Source organism: Apium graveolens, chromosome 7, assembly GCF_009905375.1.
Source record: "Apium graveolens cultivar Ventura chromosome 7, ASM990537v1, whole genome shotgun sequence".
In the NCBI taxonomy this organism is placed as follows: Eukaryota; Viridiplantae; Streptophyta; class Magnoliopsida; order Apiales; family Apiaceae; genus Apium; species Apium graveolens.
In genome coordinates, this window is record NC_133653.1 from 90918444 (window position 1) to 90936116 (window position 17673).

At 38.6% G+C, this 17673-nt stretch overlaps 2 non-coding genes across 2 annotated transcripts; both read right to left on the reverse strand.

Moving 5' to 3' along the window:
* Nucleotides 1-1093: 1093 nt before the first annotated feature.
* LOC141675474 (small nucleolar RNA R71) lies at nt 1094-1200 on the reverse strand. Its single transcript, XR_012556125.1, has one exon. It is a non-coding gene; the product is annotated as a small nucleolar RNA R71 (small nucleolar RNA).
* Nucleotides 1201-14067: 12867 nt separating this feature from the next.
* On the reverse strand, nt 14068-14174 carry LOC141675817 (small nucleolar RNA R71). The gene has a single exon (XR_012556449.1). It is a non-coding gene; the product is annotated as a small nucleolar RNA R71 (small nucleolar RNA).
* Nucleotides 14175-17673: the final 3499 nt, after the last annotated feature.

The following is a 17673-nucleotide window of genomic DNA, read 5'->3' on the forward strand; positions in this document are numbered from 1 at the left end:
ATATCAATCAGATATCTTTTCTTCATAGAATTCCTTCTTCATGCATATCTCTTCTTACATTTGTCTCGATCTTCTTTTCTTTCAATCAGTCGCCTTCCTTATCTGAAAGTTTCCTTTAAGTCTTGATATTATCTCCTGATAAATATCTCCTGAACCTTAAGTACTGATAACTTAAGTTCTGACTTCAGTATAAGTGCTGATTTCAGTTAAGTACTAATTTGTCCTGTTTAAGTAAGATCTAAAAACTAAACATAAATCATATTAGTCATAACATTATCAAATATATCTAATAAATCATACATTGGTGAGTAACTGTTAATTGAACATAATTAGTCTGAGTCTCTGTGGGAACGAACTAGAATTTATTCCATATTACTTGTGAACGCGTATACTTGCGTGAATTATTAGCGCGTTTTTTCGCCCTAACAAGTTTTTGGCACCGCTGCCGGGGAATCGGCGTATTTGTTTAGTTTATGTACTTGCCATCAATGGTCATTAGGACTCATTGATTAAGACGTGTTACTTATTGTTTCTGGTTGTGTTTCAGGTACTCTAGCGAGTATTTATGCAAACACATTCTCGTACTCGCAAGAGAACTTTAGATACGGCTGAGGAGACAGACTCAGTTCTTTATATTCCGGAGAAGATAGATTTTGAAAATTCGGATAAAGAGAGTGAGCAGAAAGAACCAGTAATCATGGGTGATCGTATTGTTCTAGAAGCAGATCCAGCTCTTACGGACTTTTCTCGACCTAAAATTGATGACATTCAGTCAAGCATCCTTCATCCGGCTATTCAGGATAATACTTTTGAAATCAAGCCGGGCACTATTCAGATTGTGCAGAATTCTGTTTCTTTCGGAGGTGCTGCGACTGAAGACCCCAACATGCATATCAGGAATTTTGTCGAGATCTGTAGTACTTTCAAATATAATGGTGTGACTGATGAGGCTATCAAGATGAGGCTTTTCCCATTCTCTCTGAGGGATAAAGCTAAGGACTGGTTACATTCTGAACTAGCTGGGTCCATCACTACTTTGCAAGATCTTGCGCAAAAGTTTCTGGTGAAGTTCTATCCATTGGCGAAGACTGCAGCTATGAGGAGTGCTTTTACTCAGTTTGCGCAGCAACCAACAGAATCTATGTGCGAAGCTTGGGAGCGCTACAAGGAGATTTTGAGAAAATGTCCACATCATGGTATGCCTGACTGGATGGTGATCACTGGTTTCTTTAATGGTTTGGGGGCCCAATCTCGGCCCATGCTCGATACAGCAGCTGGAGGCGCCTTGTGGGCCAAAAGCTATACTGAGGCTTATAATCTTATTGAAACTATGGCTGCAAATGAGCATCAAAACCCAACTCAAAGGATGATTCCTGGGAAGGTAGCAGGTATTCTGGAAGTCGATGCAGCTACAGCTATTGCAGCGCAACTCCAAGCACTGTCTTTGAAGGTCGATTCTTTAGCCAACTACGGAGTCGATCAGATATTTATGGTCTGTGAGCTTTGTGCAGGCTCTCATGCTGCGGATCAGTGTTCTCTTGTGAATGAATTTGTTCAGTATGTGAACAATTATCAGCGACCACAGCAGCCTGTGCCAGCTACTTATTATCCTAACAACAGAAATCATCCCAATTTCAGCTGGAGCAATAATCAAAATGCTGTTCAGCAACCATATCAACAGCCTATCAGTAAGCAGTTTAATCCACCTGGATTCCAGCAGCCACATCATTATGCTCAAAGGCAATCATATCCTCAACAAAGAGGTGCTATTTTACCTTCTAGTGCTGATTTCAAGGAGCTCAAGCTGTTGTGCAAAAGTCAGACTGTTTCTATCAAGATGTTGGAAAATCAAATCGGTCAATTAGCCAATACTGTGCTCAATCGTCAACCTGGCACAATTCCCAGCGATACTGAAGTGCCAGGCAGGAAGGAAGCTAAGGAGCAAGTAAAGGCTGTCACCTTAAGGTCTGGAAAAGTTGTTGATGCTGAAAAAGCGAAAGATGGAGAAGCTAAAGTTATTGATGAAGAAGAGAAGCAGAAGGAGAAAGCGGCGGAACCAAGGAAGACTATTGTTGAACACACTCTTCCTGAGAGTAATACAGGGGAGAAACAGCTCTATCCTCCACAACCTTTTCCTAAGAGATTGCAACAACAAAAATTGGATAAGCAGTTCGGTAGGTTTCTGGAGGTGTTCAAGAAACTTCACATCAACATACCTTTCGCTGAGGCTCTGGAGCAAATGCCTAGTTATGAAAAATTCATGAAGAGTATTCTTTCAAGGAAGGTGAAACTGGATTACCTTGATATCGTTGCTCTAACGGAAGAGTGCAGTGTTGTGCTGCAACAAATATTACCTCCAAAGCTTAAAGATCCAGGTAGCTTCACCATTCCTTGCACCATCGGCAAGTTGTCTTTCGAAAAATGCCTATGCGATTTGGGAGCAAGCATCAATCTGATGCCATTGTCTATCTTCAAAAAATTGAATTTTCCTGATCCAAAGCCCACCTACATGTCTCTACAATTGGCTGATCGTTCTATTACATACCCACGAGGCATCATGGATGACGTGTTAGTAAAGGTGGATAAGCTCTTCTTCCCTACACACTTTGTCATTTTGGATTTTGAGGAAGATAAGAAGATTCCCATAATCTTGGGAAGACCTTTCTTGGCTACAGGCCGTACCTTGATAGATGTGCAGAAAGGTGAACTTACTATGAGGGTGCAGGATCAGGATGTGACATTCAATATATTCAAGGCGATGAAATTCCCTACAGAAGACGAGAAGTGCTTAAAGGTGGATTTGATTGATTCTGCGGTAACTTCAGAACTTGATCACATGCTAATGTCTGATGCCTTAGAGAAAGCCTTAGTGGGGGAATTTGACAGTGACGATGAGGATGGCAATGAGCAACTACAATATCTAAATGCTTCTCCTTGGAGGCGAAAGCTAGACATGCCATTTGAATCTCTTAGTAACACTAATCTCAAGAATGCTGAAGGAAAGCTCAAATCATCTATTGAGGAAGCACCTATGTAATATCCGGGATATATCGTGTAATTATTTTTTTGCTATTATATAATTATTATGTGTGTTCAGTATCTATTCTGTGAGTTAATTGTTAAGTGTTATCTGTACTTGAATATTCAAAAATAATATTAATTGAGTATTTTAATTTTTATATGTCCAAAATAAAATATAGATAATTGTCATATCTTCCTAATTATTTTTATGTTGGTTTATGGATTTATAAGAATCATATGAAATTTCTAAAATCTTTTTCCGGGTAATTAAAATCTATTTTATAAAAACGGGAACCAACCGACATCAACCGTTGTTACATTTTTGGAACCCGAAACTCTTTCGAGAACTCCTTCCTAACCTAATTGTAATATTCCGAGCATTTTCCATGTTTCGACTTTTTCGATCCGGCGTACGGTTTGTCCTGCGCGGGTCCCGGCGCAACATTTTCGATACAATATTCGTTTCGGTAAATCAATAAAACCCGTATTTTCGATAAAAGGGAGCTTTTTATTAAACTATCACAATTATCACTTCGTAATACGTGTAACCAGGCGCTGAGACCAAGACCGCAGTACAAATTGTACTGATTTGGATAATTATCCTGAAAACCGATACCGTTTGGATCAGTTTTTAAAATAAACGTACCGTTTTATATCCGGAATGATCCAACGGGATACTAATTTTCCGTAATTATAAATAGCCTTTTACCGTAATTTATTTCGTATCAAAATCATTTGCAGGCAGATAATTATATAATTTTTAGAGAAAAACCCTAATTTCCTAAAACTGTTCTAAGAATCACACAAGCATTTGGAGGTGTTATTGAATTCGGTTTGGAAAGCTCGAGTAACCAATCTGAAGGTCTTGAAGAGCTCTACCAGATTCTGTAATCCATACACCTGCAGAAATCATGGTTATTTTTCTAAAAATTTATTTATTTTTGAATTTATTTTATTAAAAATATGAATTTTTGTTCGGATGATTGTTTGTATGATTTGATGATTGCATGTTGTAGAGCTTGTTTTCCTGATGATTTTCATATGTCATACGTCTGATTTGGAGTTCAATAACATATTCAAATTTGAGTTTGATTTTCGAATTTTAAAATTAGGGTTTATAACCCGTATGAATGTTCTTAATTGAAATTTGGGGGTTTCTTATTTTGTGATAGATTGATGTTGTGTTATAGTGGGTTGTGTTCTCTGTGAAATTTGCAATCTAGCCTTATAAGTTTCATGAACCAACGAGGTCTGTAGAGAAGGGAGTTGTGTTTTGAAGTTTTCCGATGTTCGCCGGAAACTGAAAAATTTCACGGCCAAATTCCGGCCAACTCAGGGATTGTTAGGTTGTTTTGATTGCATGGTTGTGTTCCTGGTAACCTGTAGATGTGATCTGGAGGTGTTGGTGGGGTGAGGACGCCGGGAACGTGTTCTCCGGCCATCCCCGACTGTTTTCCGGCGACCCCTAGAAAATTACAGTTTAGTACCTATAGTTTTGAAAACGATGCAGTTTGGTCCCTGTAGTTTCCAGACTTTGCAAAAATTGGATTTCTGTTTTAAAAATGTTTAAAAATCATATTTTCTATTTATTTTTATTATAAAAATTCGTTTTTAATTTCTGAAAATTCTAAAAATTATTATTTTAATTCTGAAAATTAATTTTAATTCACAAATAAATCTAAATTAATTAGGTAATTAATTTCAGTTAATTTCTAATTGATTAATTGGTCAATTAATTTGAAAATTAATTGATTAATTGATTTAATTAATTATTGATTGATTTTAATTAATTATTTAATTAGATTTAATTATTTAAAAATGATTTAAAAATTCTGAAAAATAGTTTCGAGCTTTAAAATAGTATTCTAAATTATTTCCAAGGCTCGATAATTATTCTAAAATTATTTCAGAGCCAGAATTGGCCAACCGAACCCTGTTTATTAACCCGAAATTGATCCAACGACCCGTTTTAATTCCGAAAAATGTTTTAAAAATCATTTTAAATACCAGAAAGCCTATTTATGACCCGAGACTTCTTTATAAATGATATATCATTGATTACGTGATGTATTATATGCTATATGTGACTTGTTAATTGACTATCGGTCTATATATTCTGTGTTTACTTTATTATTGCATAACTTTCAATCCGTTAATCGGATTTGGGTAAAATGAAGGGTAGATAGAAGTATGTGTTGAATAGAATTCCATGAGTAAATTATTGATAGATGCTTATGATATGTGAGCAGAAGAGGCAAGACGTAGGAAAGGGAAACAGAGAGTTAAGGAGTAAGATGGTTGTGATTGGAAGCGAGTGCAGTGTAGTAAGCTAATATCATGCAAGTATTCCGAACTTTCTCGAAATATTGTAATACGTGATAGTCTTGTTGATATTGCAAGTGCTTTGAAGCACTGAAACCTAAACCCTGATTCCAGTTATTGTTCTTGAGCCATGAACCTTATTCTTTCTAGACCATTGATTGTTGTATACCCAAACACGAACCTCAAGTATACGATACTACTCCACAAATACATGCAAACAAAATCCCAAACACTGAACTGAATTACTTGTACATTCAATCATCGTATCCTATGCTTTGAAAGCCCAAATCTTTGAAACCCTGAAATGTTGATTCCTTTGTTATCCAATTCTTTCATTACCCAGCATCCAAGCTTTTAAATTGCCTTATTGATCCTTACAAGGATTGAAACCCTTTCAATGTTAAACACTCATTGTTGTTAATGATTCTGGTTATTGTTTATTATTGCATATTCTGTTATTATGTTAGAATTGGAGTGTTTTTATAAAATTATGGACCAGATTCGTGGTCAGACCATATAATGGTCAAGTTAGGCCAATGTGTGCCTTGGATCCAATAGTTAGAGCAATACTGTGTGCCTTGCTCGGGGTTAGTGCGTGACTGATCAGCAGCCTAACCTTGGTTTTTAAATTAAAAGTATAATATCCAATTCTAAATCATAATCCAATGTTCACTTGATATCATAATCATATTCACCTGATGATCATTATTCTCAGTTTTGTCATTGTGACTTGCTGAGCTAGTTAGCTCATTTGTGTGATGTTGTTTATATTCTTTCCAGTTAAAAAGGAACCAGTTGGTAGTGAGGATCCCCAGTCCAGTACGAGAGCTAGGGGTTCAGGTTGAGAAAGCTGAGCTAGTAGGCTTCTTTTGGGATAATTTAAGTTTGTAATAATGTTTAATACTCAGTTTGAGTTTGAAATAGTTGGGATTTGAACGGTTTGTAATATATTAGTGTGTGTGGCTTGTGTGCATACTTTAACCTGTTGCGGTCCGTTGTGATTGGTAAGTAGGGTCACTGCATATATTATTATTATCTTTATTATTGTTATTAACAGGTTATAAATAAGGTGTGTGTGTGTGGACCCCAAACTTCTGACCCGGGTTTGGAGGGCGCCACAACCTACTTTGGAGCTTAAACCATTTCCTGAACACTTGAGGTATGCTTTTTTAGGTGATGCATCTACTTTACCTGTTATTATTACATCTGACCTTTCAGGTAATGAGGACAAGCTCTTGAGGATCTTGAGAGAATTTAAATCGGCCATCAGATGGACTATAGCAGATATAAAAGGGATCAGCCCTTCGTACTGTATGCATAAAATTCTGCTAGAGGAAGGTAGTAAGCCAACTATTGAGTAACACCGAATACTTAATCCTATCATGAAAGAAGTGGTGAACAAAGAAATTCTGAAGTGGCTAGATGCAGGAATCATATATCCTATTTCTGACAGTTCTTGGGTGAGCCCCGTGCAATGTGTACCTAAGAAAGGAGGTATAACTGTGGTAGCAAATGAGAAGAACGAGCTCATCCCCACTCGAACAGTCACATGATGGGGGTATGCATGGATTACAAAAAGTTGAACAAAGCCACGAGAAAGGATCACTTCCCTCTTCCATTTATTGATCAGATGCTTGACAGGTTGGCTGGTCATGAGTATTATGGCTATTCGGGGTATAATCAGATTTACATTGCACCAGAAGATCAAGAAGAGACTACCTTCACTTGTCCATTTGGCACGTTTGCTTTTCACAGAGTTTCATTTGGCTTATGTGGTGCACCTGCCACTTTTCAGAGATGCATAATGGCTATATTCTCTGATATGATTGGAAACAATGTCGAAGTATTCATGGACGACTTCTCCGTCTTTGGACATTCGTATGATGAATGTTTGAATAATCTTCGTTCGGTGCTCAAAAGGTGTATGGAAACTAATTTGGTGCTCAATTGGGAAAAATTTCACTTTATGGTGTATGAAGGCATTATTCTTGGGCATAAAGTCTCTAGCAAGGGTCTTGAGGTGGACAAAGACAAGGTGGGAGTCATTAAAAATATTCCACCACCTATTTCTGTGAAAGAAATCCGTAGTTTTCTTGGTCATGCGGGTTTCTATCGGCGTTTCATCAAGGACTTCTCGAAGATATCTAAAGCGTTGTGCAACTTGCTCGAGAAAGATGTGCCTTTTAAATTTAATGATGAATGTTTGGCAGCATTCGAGACTCCCAAGAAGAGTTTGATAACTACACCAGTTATTACGGCACCTGATTGGACAGAACCTTTTGAGATGATGTGTGATACGAGTGATTATGCAGTGGGAGCAGTTCTTGGGCAGCGCAAAAATAATATTTTTCATGTGGTCTACTATGCTAGTAAGACTCTAAATAGAGCTCAAATAAACTACACCACTACTGAGAATGAGCTATTGTCTAGAGTCTTTGGTCTCGAAAAATTTCGATCTTATCTGCTTGGGACAAAGGTGACAGTATTCACTGATCATGCTGCCATTCACTATTTAGTCTCAAAGAAGGATTCGAAGCCTAGACTTATTCGTTGGGTGCTCTTGCTACGGGAATTTGAGTTAAAGATCAAGGATCAAAAAGGTACTGAGAATCAAGTAGCTGACCATCTCTCTAGATTGGAGAATCCCGGTTCGACTTCACATGATAAGACATTAATCAACGAATCTTTTCCGGATGAACAGTTGTTCGCAGTTCAGGAGGAAGAGCCATGGTTCGCAGATATTGTGAACTATCTTGTCAGAAATATAATGCCTCATAATATGAATGTAGCTCAAAAGAAGAAGTTTCTGCATGAGGTGAAGTGGTACATGTGGGATGAACCATATTTGTTTAGACAGGGAGCTAACCAGATCATCAGGAGATGTATCCCATTCTGTGAGACGGAGGGAATATTACGAGACTGCCATTCCACAGTTTATTGTGGACATTATGGGGGTGAAAAGACGGCAGCTCATATTTTACAAGCAGGTTTCTTCTGGCCTATGTTGTTTAAGGATGCACATCAGTTCGTTTTAAGGTGTGATCGTTTCCAAAGAGTGGGGAATCTTACTAGAAAGGATGAGATGCCTTTAAATGTAATGCTTGAAGTCGAGGTCTTTGATGTTTGGGGAATCGATTTCATGGGACCATTTATCTCGTCCTGCAATAATCAGTACATCTTGCTGGCAGTAGATTATGTCTCGAAATGGGTAGAAGTCAAGGCTCTACCTACAAATGATGCAAAGGTAGTGTTGAATTTTCTCCAAAAGCAGATATTCACAAGGTTTGGAATGCCACGAGTAATCATAAGTGATGAGGGGTCGCATTTATGCAATCGTAAGTTCACTTCTATGATGCAGCGCTACAATGTGAATCAGCGTGTTGCTACTGCCTATCATCCGCAAACTAATGGTCAAGCTGAAGTGTCTAATAGAGAGATCAAGCACATTCTAGAGAAAGTTGTTTCTCCGTCAAGGAAAGATTGATCTTTAAAGCTCGATGAAGCTGTTTGGGCTTATAGAACAGTATACAAGCTCCACTTGGGATGTCCCCGTTTCAACTTGTCTATGGGGAGGGATGTTATTTACCTGCGGAGCTTGAGCATAAGGCTTATTGGGCATTGAAGAAGTTAAACCTTGATCTAGATGCAGCTGGGAAGAAGCGAATGCTTCAGTTAAATGAACTTGATGAATTTCGACTTCAAGCATATGAGAACAACAAAATGTACAAGGAAAAAGTAAAAAGTTGGCACGACAGGAAGCTATCTCCTAAGTCATTCTTGTCGGGGCAACAAGTTCTTTTATTCAACTCTCGTCTCCGACTTTTTCCTGGAAAGTTCAAATAAAGGTGGTAGGGACCTTTTATCGTCAAAACTATGTTTCCACATGGAGCGGTGGAGATTTTTGAGAATGAGCCAGGCCAAGCATTCAAGGTTAATGATCAGAGATTGAAGCATTACTATGGGGCCACGGCAAACCGGGAAGTGGTTAGTGCCGTTTTATTGTCAACTCGATCGAACTCCTCTACGTCAAGCTAATGACGTAAAAGAAGCGCTTCTTGGGAGGCACCCAAGGATTTAACCTTTAGGTACCTTTAGAAGTTAGTACCATATCAAAAAAAACCCAAAAAAATCAGAAAATTGGGCAGAAAGTTTTTTCCAAAAACCCCTGGGGCGCCCGCCTATAAATCCTGGGCGACCGCTCGGAGTCTAGGGCACCCGCCTGGAAATCCTGGGCGGCCGCTCAGGACCCTACTGTCAGAATTTTTTTTGCCTTATAAAAAAACAAGAAAAAATCAGAAAAACCAAATAAAGACCCACGATTCCTCTCCCACAAACCCACGTTTTCTCTCCCACAAACCCCACTCTTACTCTAATTCTAACCCTAAATCTTACCCTATATATACACACAACTCCTCCATATACACTCCCATATACTTTCAACTTTAAAACTCTCTCCTACACTCAAAACACAACTCTTAAACACTTTTTCTCAGTTCCAATGGCACCTAAGAGATCCCGAACAATTGATAGCAGCAGCACCGTTCCAACTGTTGATTCTTCGAGGGGAACTGCTGCGAGACCCTGTTTGATGGATAGGGCTGCTGAGGAGGAGTATACTAGGCTTCTGACTAAGCCGATTTTGAAGGAAAGGGGATTTTTACCATCGGGGAGGGATGGTGAGTTGTTACCGATGATTGCGGAGAAAAGATGGATTTCCTTTTGTGAGTCACCGGAGGCGGTTCCAATGAGTGTTGTTCGCGAGTTTTATGCGAACACCAAGGCTGAAAAGAATGGGTTTACTGTTGTTCGTGAGCTTACTATGGATTATCAGCCTGAGGCGATTCGCCGTGTTATTGGGCGGCGGCAATGGAAGCCCACGGAGGAGAATTGGAATGAGAAGACCCCCGAGGATTTTGATTTGGATTTGATTGTGGCTAACCTCTGTCAGCGGGGCATGGTGTGGAAGTTCAAGACGGGATCTAATGAGTATCATTCTTTTCCAACGGTTGCGATGAATAGGTATGCCCGTGCATGGAATGCCTTTATTTATGCTAATATTTTTCCTACTTTGCATGCATATGAGGTTATTGTCGAGAGAGCAAGGTTGTTATGGGGGATCTTGAATGAGGAGAGTTCATCTACCAAGGGATTTTGAAGTTTCTGATGGGGGAAACACAACAACATCCCTTATGCATCTACTGTCACGAAGTTGTGTAGAGCAGTGGGAGTTCATTGGCCTTCTCACGAGCAGGTGCAGATGCCGGCCGCTCCTATTGACTCAGCAACTTTGAATGCGATGCAGGAGTAGATGGATGGAGAGCCCGAGGAGCATGGTTTGGGATATCGTCTTTCAGGAGGACGTCCAGCAGCTGGTGCTACCATGGTTATGCCCAGTCAGGTTCGTGATAAGACAGGCTCTTCTAGAGCCCATGAAGGTGCTGGGATGGCTGATGCCCAGTATAGGAGGTTGTCGAGGAGGATGGATGCGATGTATGAGTCGCAGAGTAGGTTCGCTCAGGAGCTCACCCTTCCACTTCGGACTGCTTTCAGAGGCCTTGCAGCTGACATCCAGTGGCCCGTTTTTGGTGAGGACTCTGCTTATCCGACTCCTGACACTCCACCCTCTGAGGGTGATGATGATGATTTCTCCGAGTAGGTATCCCTATGTTCCTTTCTACTACCTTCACTGGGGACAGTGAAGATTTTAAGTTTGGGGGAGGTAGTTAAGGAATATTTTTGTGTGTGTGTCATGTAGTTGCATATTCATGATAGTTTAGTTCATATAGTTGCATATTTTTGCCATATAATAGTCTTTTTTATTTTATAGCTTTATTTATCATGTCATTTAGTTCATGTATATACCATGATCCCTTTTGCGTTGCTTTACCGATTGATTTGTGATATTGATGCAAGTGTAGTGATAGCGTTAGAGTGATTATTGAGTCTTGTAGGTTGACATGCATGCTAGAAACACTTGTAATTTCACTAAGTCTTAGAGTATGCTTAAGGACTAGATGGTTGTCATGGTTTGATGGTTTTTGAGGTAAATCTATTGATTATGCTTAAAATTTATGATAGGCCCTTAATGATAAAAGGCATGAAAAGAAAAAAATTAGAGTAAAAATTGGAATTCATTGCTAATTGTGGCTAGGTGTCAAATGGCTAGTAGCCGGCTCGTATTTTTATGCGAGTAGTCTAGGGTTGAGCAAGATGGAGCGAAACGCACTTGCTCAGAAATTTGAAAAAAAGGGGAAAGAAAAAAAAATAAAGAGTTAATGCATAATTGATCACGAGTGGGCTCTTTGGTATTCGAGTTATTAAGTTCTTAGGGGACTTTGTGCCTAGTGACCTAAGTCTTTTATAGTCTGAGATCCACTAACCTAACGCTCGCTAAAGGGATGCCATTGCATAAGTCTTTTGTGGACCTCACTCATTGCACGGTCAAATAAGCATTTGTTGTTGTGTTGAATAAAAGCATGATTCCGTAATAAGCTCCAGTGATCTTGAAGTGTTACAAGTCATTTTGTGCCTATAATTTATTCTTCGTATAATCATGTGATTGCCTTGAGGATAATCGAGTTATGATAATTGATCTAGTTTCGAAGCATATCTGTTAAGCATCCGCACACACCAAGTTTCTAGTTGTATGTTAGTTTGCATGTTTTGGTTGATCTTTATTCGCCTAATTGCATTTGTTGAGATGTCATGAGTTGGTTAGTTTAGTCATTGTGAGGGGGATCACTGCATTTCATGTAGATTGCATTCATGCATGTTTTTATTTTATTTTTGAGTCTGTGACGCTTGAGGACAAGCATCGATTTAAGTTTGGGGGTGTGATAAGTTGCATTTTATACCACTTAGAACGTCTTATAATGGCTTGAATTGATGTCTTGAAATCAGGTATTTTGTGTATTTGATGCATTTTTCTAGTGTTTTTGCATTTCAGGGTATAACTTGCGTATGTCAGAAGAATTCATCAGAAATAAGCCTAGGGAAGTGTGTGGCATTGGTTGTGGAAAGTTGGGGGCAGAACGCAGCAAAATCAGGAGCAGAATTTAGAATTTTCTAGAAGGTGCTTGGGCGCCCGCTCAGGATGCTGGGTTGGCCGACTGGGAGCATGGGCGCCCGCTCAGGAATCTGGGGCGGCCGCTCAGGGACGAAAATTTTAAAACTGAATTTTATAATCCTTATTCTGATGGACTTCTGAGACGGCTGGTTCTTGTGTGCTTCTATATAAGTAGTTCTCAGAGACGTTTCACAAAAGGGTGGTATCAAGCAAAGAGCAAGGAGAGAAGGAAGAAGACCATTTTAGCACATCACAACGAAGAAGCGGAAGCGTACGTTTTCTTGTAATTCTTTTATTCATTGTATCAGTGGATGCTAGTTTTCTTTACTTTAAACCTTATTACTCTGGTGACGTACTCTGGTTTTAGTAAGTATTTTTATTAGTTTATATTGTGTGTATTATCATGTTTTCATATGAACCCATGGTGACGATGAGTTCTATCATGGGCTAATCATGATCATGGGGTTATAACGGATTTACTATGGATTTCTTTAGTTAGTTGTTTAATACCTTAGTGTGTGATGATTGTATGATATCTAGCATATGTTGTGCTTATTCGTCTTATGTGCATCGTGAACATAAAAGATAGTCTGTTAATCTCCTGTGAAGTGACGGTGGATCTTGAGGTTTAGAACTTGCCATGCTAGCATACGTTCATGTATGTGTATGCATGATTAGTGGGTAACTCTAACCGTTTTACTTGCCCTGTGTAATAAAAAAGAACAACTTGTGCTTAAATCATTATGTTGTCAAATTCTGTAGACATATAGGTTCTCAACATAGTTGATTCCTATTCAACTTCTATCTTGATTGTGGATGTTTGGTAGAATGGTATTAGTACAACAAAAGTTGGCTTTTATCAGTTTCGTGTTGTTCGGTTAATATCATCACCGCTACATGCTAAGGGTAATAACGATAACTATTGAATGAAGTAGTAATGAAGTTAAGATCTCATGTGTGTTTAATATTGTTAATTCAAGTGTCAATTAAGTGTTTAATTCTCGTAGTTAATTGTAGTTAATAATTAGTTAATCAAATTTAAGTGTTATTGTCTTGTCAATTAAGGACTCATTAATTAAGACGTGTTACTTATTATTTCCGGTCGTGTTTCAGGCACTCTAGCGAGCGTTTATGCAAACACGTTCTCGCACTCGCAAGAGAACTTTAGATACAGCTGAGGAGATAGACTCAGTTCTTGATATTCCGGAGAAGATAGATTTTGAAGATTCGGATAAAGAGAGTGAGCAGAAAGAACCAGTAATCATGGGTGATCGTATAGTTCTAGCAGCAGATCCAGCTCTTATGGACTTTTCTCGGCCTAAAATTGATGACATTCAGTCAAGCATCCTTCATCCGGCTATTCAGGCTAATACTTTTGAAATCAAGCCGGGCACTATTCAGATGGTGCAGAATTCTGTTTCTTTCGGAGGTGTTGCGACTGAAGACCCCATATGCATATCAAGAATTTTTTCGAGATCTGTAGTACTTTCAAATATAATGGTGTGACTTATGAGGCTATCAAGCTGAGGCTTTTCCCATTCTCTTTGAGGGATAAAGCTAAGGACTGGTTGCATTCTGAACCAGCTGGGTCCATCACTACTTGGCAAGATCTTGCACAAAAGTTTCTTGTGAAGTTCTATCCAATGGCGAAGACTGCAGCTATGAGGAGTGCTATTACTCAGTTTGCGCAGCAACCAACAGAATCTATGTGCGAAGCTTGGGAGCGCTACAAGGAGATGTTGAGAAAGTATCCACATCATGGTATGCCTGACTGGATGGTGTTCACTGGTTTCTATAATGGTGTAGGGGCCCAATCTCGGCCCATGCTCGATGCAGCAGCTGGAGGCGCCTTGTGGGCCAAAAGCTATACTGAGGCTTATAATCTTATTGAAACTATGGCTGCAAATGAGCATCAAAACCTAACTCAAAGGATGATGCCTGGGAAGGTAGCAGGTATTCTGGAAGTCGATGCAGCTACAACTATTGTAGCGCAGCTCCAGGCACTATCTTTGAAGGTCGATTCTTTAGCCAACTATGGAGTCAATCAGATAGCTATGGTATGTGAGCTTTGTGCGGGTTCTCATGCTATGGATCAGTGTTCTCTTGTGAATGAATATGTTCAGTATGTGAACAATTATCAGCGACCGCAGTAACCTGTTCCAACTACTTATCATCCTAATAACAGAAATCATCCCAATTTCAGCTGGAGCAATAATCAAAATGTTGTTCAACAACCATATTAACAGCCTATCAGTAAGCAGTTTAATCCCCTGGATTTCAGCAACCACAGCATTATGCTCAAAGGCAATCATATCCTCAACAAGGAGGTGCTGCTCCACCTTCTAGTGCTGATTTCGAGGAGCTCAAGTTGTTGTGCAAAAGTCAGGCTGTTTCTATCAAGACCTTGGAAAATCAAATCGGTCGATTAGCCAATGTTGTGCTCAATCATCAACCTGGCACACTTCCCAGCGATACTGAAGTGCCAGGCAGGAAGGAAGCTAAGGAGCAAGTAAAGGCTGTCACCTTAAGGTCTGGAAAAGTTGCTGATGCTGAAAAAGCGAAAGATGGAGAAGCTGAAGTTGTTGATGAAGAAGAGAAGCAGAAGCAGAAAGCGGTGGAACCAAGGAAGACTATTGTTGAACACGTTCTGTACGAGGGTAATACAGGGGAGAAACAGCTTTATCCCCCACCACCTTTTCCTAAGAGATTGCAACAATAAAAAATAGATAAGCAGTTCGGTAAGTTTCTGGAGGTGTTCAAGAAACTTCACATCAACATACCTTTCGCTGAGGCTCTGGAGCAAATGCCTAGTTATGAAAAATTCATGAAGAGTATTCTTTCAAGGAAGGTGAAACTGGATGACCTTGATACCATTGCTCTAATGGAAGAGTGCAGTGTTGTGCTGCAACAAAAATTACCTCCAAAGCTTAAAGATCCATGTAGCTTCACCATTCCTTGCACCATCGGCAAGTTATCTTTCAACAAATGCCTGTGCTATTTGGGAGAAAGCATCAATCTGATGCCATTGTCTATCTTCAAAAAGTTGAATTTGCCTGATCTGGAAAACTTGACAGGTCAAAGGAAAGATGCTACAACTGTGATGGAATTGGACACTTTGCAGCTGACATCTGAAAACCCAAAGCTGAGAAGAAACAAGCCTTGATCACAAAGAAGAAAAACCGGGATGATTCATCAGAATCAGATAATGAGATCAATTATGCTCTCATGGAAATTGCTGATACTGAAGTTGACAATGCTGAATTCAAGATACCTCAGACTACTATTACTTTTGATATTGATGATATTTGTAACACCCCCAAACCCGGGGTCGGGGATCCGGGATGTCACGAGTTCCATTTCCCTTAATAATACTTAATCTTAATAATCAACCAACTACTGCGTACTGTGACCCCACAATATACACATACACCACAAGTTATAGTCTCAGAGATGAATACCAAACAATAACACAAGTCATTTATTCCACAATTATAAGTCATTACACCTCAAAAGGGTTTCTGAATAAATTTACATATTCTTTGCAATTATTACAATTCATAAATATACATAAGTCTGGTACATCAAAGGTTGAAAGCCTAGCCTATTGGTAGACCCTACCTCAGTTACAACGGCATCAACGCCTACAGGAAACTGTGGAACGTTTCCTATCCGCTCGCGAATTGGGTGCTTGATCCTGTTCATCTTGTCTATTTGTTGTTGTGTGATGAAAGAAGAAAGAAAGGGTGAGTAACAAGCCCACCGAAATAATATGTATTATAATTAACAATATATGAGCATTCTCATAGTACTCATGAAAGTCTTGGTCAAGAAGAAATGAACCAAGTTTGATCTCTTAACGCGACCAAGTCGCAAAATATTCAGTATACATATATACTCTTCACAATCTTTGAAATCCTTTGACATGTATAATATACACAGAGTTCCCGTTTATAACTGTATAAAATATCGTTGCAAGGTGATCTCATATATCTAACCTTGTCCCAACGTTTTTCTGAAAATCTTTGTCATGCATAAGATAATCATTTACTAGATATAAGTTGAAAAGATGAAGTTACAAGATACTCCCATATACTTATATCTTTTCCGAATACTACTTGAACTACCACCGTTCAAGTTATAATTAGTTTCAAAAGTTCATCACACAGATGAGACTACAAGATAAGACTTGAATAGATTCAATCTTTGAAATATTATTGAATGAAATGAAGTTACGAGATACTTCATTAAGTCCCGATATAGATATATCCATATATATCTCTCACACATTTCCTGAAAACCTCTGTCATGTAAAGTATGAACAGAGTTGCAATATCCAATGAATTTGGAAAGGAAAAGAATTGTGACATAAACCCGATATCTTGCTGATCAGGCAAAGATACCAATAAGTAACCTTTTCTACTGTAGATGGATGAATTCCTCGCTGGTCATCACCCTGGCCGCATTCGGACCTCGCGCTAGACCGTTACCCGGCCACTCACGCGTGGATGGACTGTCACCCATCCTCTTACACCTTCATAGACCGTACCCCAGCCTGTCGCTTATGCCGACTCAATCAGATGGACTTACTTCCCGAACATTGGGCAAGTAATCAAATTGTTGTCTCAAAACAGCAACCACGTTGTGAATATAAAATACACCACAGAGCCGGATCCCTCAGGTTTTGAGCGAGTATTTAAATCCCCTTTGAAAGGAAGATAATAAATATAAAAATGAGTTTTGGGATCCGCTTGAACTTTTAAAATCATTTTGAAGACTCGAAAACATTTTTAAGAATGTTTGGAGAAATGCTGATTTAATGAAATAAATCAGTCCCGATATATTAGAAAATATCTTAATATTATTATTTAAATAATACTCCCATAAGGATAATCCTTATAAAAATAATTGAAGTAAAAGTTTTAAAACTCATACTTGAAATATTAAATAACCAAAGATATACTTATACGAAAGTATGATCTTTATTTGAATAATCGAAAATAAGTTTGATTATCGAAACATTATTCTTTAATAAAATAAAGAATATTATTTAATAAATAAGCGGAGTCATAAGTCCTCAAATGAATATTCAAAATAATATTCATTAAATAAAATAAACCGAGTCATAAGTCCTCGAATGAATATTCAACTAATATTCATTAAATAAAATAAGGTTATCGAATAAACCTTATTCGATTATTAGTTTTGAAAACTATATCAATATATATATATATATATATGTAAATATATATATATATATAATATAC